The sequence below is a fragment of the Phalaenopsis equestris genome, unplaced genomic scaffold (genome assembly GCF_001263595.1).
Source record: "Phalaenopsis equestris unplaced genomic scaffold, ASM126359v1 Scaffold000002, whole genome shotgun sequence".
NCBI classification, from domain to species: Eukaryota; Viridiplantae; Streptophyta; class Magnoliopsida; order Asparagales; family Orchidaceae; genus Phalaenopsis; species Phalaenopsis equestris.
Window position 1 is genome coordinate 74,737,305 of NW_018164444.1, and position 6,904 is coordinate 74,744,208.

Here is a 6,904-nt window from a genome sequence, read left to right on the forward strand (position 1 = left end):
ACTAAACGCAGGCCGCGGGTCGAACCTCACTAAGTAGCTTATCCTGAAACGCACAAGCTACCCTAAACAGACCATTTATTAACGTGTGTTGTTAATGCTTATGAAAAAATTAAAATCTTATTGTTTTTTGCTTTTTAATTATGTGTCGTCTTTTTTAATTAAAAGTATTGTTGAATGAGTTGATAACCTAACAACAAATGAGATATTTATGCTACCAATTTGTTAATATCTTTAGTAGTCATTAATATTTTACTAGTATTACATATGTTGATTTGAACTTCAATAATTAACACTTCTAATTGACAAAAACATCTGAATTATATATTTTTTATAAATTAGTTAAGGATTATATAAATTTTATTAGTATGTCGTTAAGATATTAAGCTTGGGAAAATAAAATAAATATATAATTAAATAAATATAAAATAATTGTTTATTAAGATTGATTAAAAATTAGTTGGTAGTTTAATAAAGATCAAGTAAAGTTTAGTGCTGCTAATTTACAAATATTTTGGGCTAGTATTTTAAATTATAGCTCCCCAGCTGGGCCAATACTGGGCCTGGGCCAATGAAGTTCAATTTGTACTATAATTATGGTGGCAAATTGAAAATTAATGAAGTCCAAAATTAGTAAATAATGGAAGGAATTTTATAAAAATTATATATCATTACATAAAGGTAAAAAATTTTATAGTTATTTACCTCCAAATAGGTGAAAGGATATCAATATAATTTGTTATTAGAAATAATAAAAATATCCAATACCCATGTTGGTGGTCATGTACGAAAATGGATTAGCTGGACTGGTCAATTTATTTGAGCTTAAATCAACTTTCGAACTCTTTATTTTGTACGGGCAAAGTGCTTTTGTGTTTCACAATAGACCAGACTCTCGTGTTGGTCTTAAGCATTGATTATGGCATTCTACGATTATGCAGACTCTAGTTCAATCAAATTGTCATCATCGGTCGGCCGCAATTTGACAGTTAGCCTCAAAATTCACATAGGGCATTAAGATTTATGATTGATATAATAGGGATTTGCTTATCATGCTATTGGCTATCATCCAATGGCTAATGGCAGACCTACTTTAACTTATATTTGTTTAGAAATCCAATTCCAATTACCCATTTAAAATATTAGTTAATAGAGATATGAATGATTTTTCAAGTAAAAAATATGTTGATAAGCTTATGGTAGTCAATTTTCATGTAGGTCCAATTTAACAGCTTGGGATATAGTTCATGCAACAAACAAGTTATAAACAAGCCAAATCTAATGACATATTTGTTTTTGCTCATGAGTTCTCATGTCTTGTCCAAACCCTTGGCATATATGCCACAAAAATTCATATTTTCAAAACATGTTCTATCATTTTGGTCAATGCTTAATAAATAAATCCACTTAGAAATTCATATTGTTCAGAAGATATATACAACTCTCATTATTTCTAACAATCAAGTCCCATTTGGGGCATCTTATTTGGTGCGGCGAGTTTTGAAAACTCGCCCAGACACGTTTGGGTAGACAGCGTTGGCAACATTTTAAAAAAAGTTATGTTTTCAAACTGCTGAAATCGGTGTTTTCACACTTTTCATGGCTAGAACTGGTGGAAGCTTTCTAGCTGCAGTCTGACTTTTCAAAAAGAAAAAAATTTGTAATAGTCACCGCAGTTTTTTGTACAACTGATTATTTTTCATAAGCTTATCAACAACTTATTAATACACTGCATCTAGTCAAATAGACGCTCAATCAACAGATTGAGCCGTACAAATATTATCACTATTTGAATAAACGAATTTTGTTGTATGCATGACACAATTTTTTTTAACCGCACATCAAAAATATCATAATTATCAACATTTTAAAAATAAAATATCAAATGTTAGGTTAGATATGTAAAACGTAAGAAATATGTGGTATGTATGTAAATTTCCCAAACATATTTGGCATAATAATGCAGGCAATATTATATAAGAATTTGAATGCAATAATAATGAGATTTATTTTCACACGTTCAATACTAAATAAAAATAGAAATTGAGCAAATTCTATTTTTAAATTTAATTGGGGTGACATTTTAAATAAGTGCCCTCACATATGACCCAATTTATATAGTTTTGAAATAGACGAATATGTTGTGAGATATACACCAGTTGATGTGGTATATATATATAAATCAAACAGGAGAACGATCAACAAAACGAGAAATAGAACGAGAAAAAACATACCAGAAAAGAATACACAGATTTATGTGGTTCAGCAAATTGCCTACGTCCATTTGAGCTTAAACCAACTTTCGAACTCTTTATTTTGTACGGGGAAAGTGCTTTTGTGTTTCGCAATAGATCAGACTCCCGTGTTAGTCTTAAGCATTGATTATGGCATTCTACGATTATGCAGACTCTAGTTCAATCAAATTGTCATCATCGGTCGGTCGCAATTTGACAGTTAGCCTCAAAATTCACATAGGGCATTAAGAATTATGATTGATATTTGGCTGTCATCCAATGGCTAATGGCAGACCAACTTTAAATTATATTTGTTTAGAAATCCAATTCCAATTACCCATTTAAAATATTAGTTAATAGAGATATGAATGATTTTTCAAGTAAAAAATATGTTGATAAGCTTATGGTAGTCAATTTTCATGTAGGTCCAATTTAACAGCTTGGGATATAGTTCATGCAACAAACAAGTTATAAACAAGCCAAATCTAATGACATATTTGTTTTTGCTCATGAGTTCTCATGTCTTGTCCAAACCCTTGGCATATATGCCACAAAAATTCATATTTTCAAAAACATGTTCTATTATTTTGTTCAATGCTTAATAAATAAATCCACTTAGAAATTCATATTGTTCAGAAGTAGAAGATATATACCACTCTCATTATTTCTAACAATCAAGTCCCATTTAGGGTAGCTTATTTGGTGCTGCGAGTTTTGAAAACTCACCCAGGCATGTTTGGGTGAACTGCGTTGGCAACATTTTCAAAAAAGTTATGTTTTCAAACTGTTGAAATCGGCGTTTTCACACTTTTTTTGACTAGAAGTGGTGGAAGGTTTCTAGCTGCTGTCTGACTTTTCTAAAAAAAAAAAATATATAATAGTCACCGCAGCTTTTCGAACAACATATTATTTTTCATAAGCTTATCAACAACTTATTAATGCACTGCATCTAGCCAAATAGACGCTCAATCAAAAGATTGAGTCGTACAAATATTATCACTATTTGAATAAACGAATTTTGTTGTATGCATGACACAATTTTTTTTAACCGCACATCAAAAATATCATAATTATCAACATTTTAAAAATAAAATATCAAATGTTAGGTTAGATATGTAAAACGTAAGAAATATGTGGTATGTATGTAAATTTCCCAAACATATTTGGCATAATAATGCAGGCAATATTATATAAGAATTTGAATGCAATAATAATGAGATTTATTTTCACACGTTCAATACTAAATAAAAATAGAAATTGAGCAAATTCTATTTTTAAATTTAATTGGGGTGACATTTTAAATAAGTGCCCTCACATATGACCCAATTTATATAGTTTTGAAATAGACGAATATGTTGTGAGATATACACCAGTTGATGTGGTATATATATATAAATCAAACAGGAGAAAGATCAACAAAACGAGAAATAGAACGAGAAAAAAACATATCATAAAAGAATACATAGATTTATGTGGTTCAACAAATTGCTTACGTCCATGGAGTTGCAGAAGATTTTACTACTTGAGGAATTTACACCAGTCGATCACCTCGACTTTTAAGAGAAATCTCTCACTTCGTTGCTCTCTCTTCTCTCTCTCTGTTCTTCTCTCTCTACACCAAGATACACCGAAGAAACTCTACACCGAGATACACCGAAGAAGATAAACTTACAAGAGAAATAAACTCAATTTCTCTTCTGACACAAGCCACAAAAAAGAAGCCAAGGGAGAACAATCTTCTTCTTTTTCTTTCTTCTTCCTTCACCGCAAGGAACTACTTCCTGCACTTTCCTTTTTTCTATTATGAGGAAGCCCAGAGAAGAACACCAACCGTGACTTCTTTAGCTTCAAGGAGAGCCGTCCGAAGACTCTGCACTTTCCTTCCTTCTATTCCGAGGAAGCCCAGAGAAGAACACCATCCGCGACTTCTTTAGCTTCAAGGAGAGCCGTCCGAAGACTTTTTATCGCGAAACCGCAAGCGGGAGTGGGTTGAACAGAACGAAATGAAGCTTCACTTGGCGGCAGAGAATCGCTGGCGCCGATTTTTATATTTTTAAAATAACGAACCATAGAATGCAAGTCCGTAGTAAAAAAAGAACACTTTTAAGAAAGGAAAAAAAGAATTTTAATTTAAATTTGCTTGTAGAATGCTTGTTATTATTACAATACTTTAAATCGATTAGAATATGACTTTCAATTTAAGTAATAAAATGCAATAACAAGGATTTAATTTTATTAATCTGTCACATATTTATGTAATTTTAAATACATTTTAGAATTATAAAATTAAAGTGAATTTAGTGAATTTTTATCTTTGTCGCTTTCATTAAATTCAAGAATAGATAAATAATGATAGAAAACTTTATTTTTAGAGGTTATTTATTTTGTGGAGGAGGAACATATTTTGGGTTAAAATAAGAACATGCACTTGTATTTTTTTTAATTTGATTTGAAAAAGATAAAATGAAACATGGGGGTAGATGACCGCAATGATTGGTGGGTGATTGTGATGTTGAAGGGTATGGATGGTGACAGGTCTCTGCAGAAAGAAAAGTATTCAGTAATATTGTTGTGATATTTACTGTGATATCACCATAATACTATCAATCTGCAGATAAATTATCTGCACCTAATGATTTGTGGGAGTCGTACCCAACATGTAAATTAATAAAAAAAAAGTTAAATTTTATAAATAGAAAATTACAGAGAAGGTCAAATGTGCAAAAAAAGATATGAGAAAGCCTGTGCCTTTGATATGGATGAAACATGCACTAATGGAAATAAGAAAAATAGAAAATGTCCTAAAAGGAGGACTCAAAATAATAACCAAAACAAAAAGTTCGGGATATGTAGAAGTTTCAATGATAAGGCTCCATCCAAGGCCTCTAAAGTAGGTAAAAAAAATTGTAGTGCCTATATAGATATCACAAATAGTAGTAACTATCCAAGATAAGTAGAAAGACAGAGTGCTTGGAATAAGGAACAACCCCAACTAGACGACAACATCATATATTCACATACCACTAATCTTCCAATCAAAAGCGAATAGACAAATTTGGATTGTTAGTCGAGCACATTAGTAGAGTTGCAAGTTGCATCATTGATCTCTTAAAAATTCTCAAAAAACTACATAACCAAATATGAGTGGAGAATTCAATACAAGATGCTAAATATAGTAAACCATATGCTAGTAGAAATATTGATTTTAATTCTCGATGACATGTCCATCGCATATCTTGAAAGATTTCTATCTGAATGATTGAATACGTCAGTTGAAGAATAATATAACACCTCGAGAGTTATTTTGAAATGGTTTATATAGTAAACCATATCCTAGTAGAAATTATTGATTTTAATTCTCGATGACATGTCCACTTCATATCTTGAAATATTTATATCTGAATGATTGAATACGTCAGTTGAAGGATAATATAACACCTCGAGAGTTATTTTGAAATGGTTCTAATCATTAAGATGATGAAAATTTTTAGAATTTATGGATCTATGTTAATCAAAGATTTGTCCCCTACCTTACAGGTGTAAGCTAAAGTTTAATATCTTCTAAGATCTGATATCTCTACAAAGGCAAGCCCTCATAGATAATTACATCGCAGGAGTTATAAACTCTCGAGAAAACTCTTAATTTAAATTATTGACTTGTGTAGTCAAGATTAGATGATGAAAATTTTTAGAATTTATGGATCTATGATAATCAAAGATTTGTTTCCTACCTTACAGGTGTAAGATAAAGTTTAATATCTTTTGAGATCTGATATATCTACAAAGGTAAGCCCTCATAGATAATTACATCACAGGAGTTATAAACTCTCGAGAAAAATCTTAATTTAAATTATTGACTTGTGTAGTCAAGATTTAAAAGTTGGATATTGAGATTAGAGTTTTAAGGATCCATAAAGTTGGGACATAAAGTCCAATGACAATGTGTCATCAAAAGGTATGGGAAAAGGATTAAACAACCTTGGGAGGAACGTGTACTATACGGACTAAAATTATAAAATCATTAAAGGAGTTAGGTTTAGTGGAATTAGGATCAAGAGGAAAGGAATTTTGAATAAAATGAATTTGTTAGATTTGAGCAGAATAAGATAGATTTAAAAATTTTGACTTTAAAGGCTTATTTTAAAATGTTTAAGTTGAAAAGTTTCATTTAAAATGTTTGATTTGGAAAAATTGATTTAAGAGATTTGATTTCATTTGTTTGTTTTGGAAGGTTTGATTGAAAGGGTTGATTTGATCCTTAAACTGAAAGAGATAAGATTAGTTGGAAATATTTCTACATAGAAGTTGAAACCTAATCCTAAGGTAAATCTAGACTGTATAATGATATTAATTAGGTGCTCTAATCTAAATTTAGGAATGACGTCCCTAATCAAGATACCCATAGTTTTCCATTATCTCAAGTTCATTAGTCTCCTTGGGCTATTAACTATCAGGATGGTCAAAGGTCTCCACTATTACCATAGTGATGATGTGTGTAGTCTTTCTTAACTATAAGTAGTAAGAAGTGTCATCGTCAGAAACTATAGTTTACTTCATATTATGACACCAACATAGTCTAATGGGGTTACATTCTTTGGATTTTCAATGTCTTAGTTATTAGAAACTTGTTGGAAGTACTTCATAATCTAGTTTACGTTTTTAGATTGGTTTGT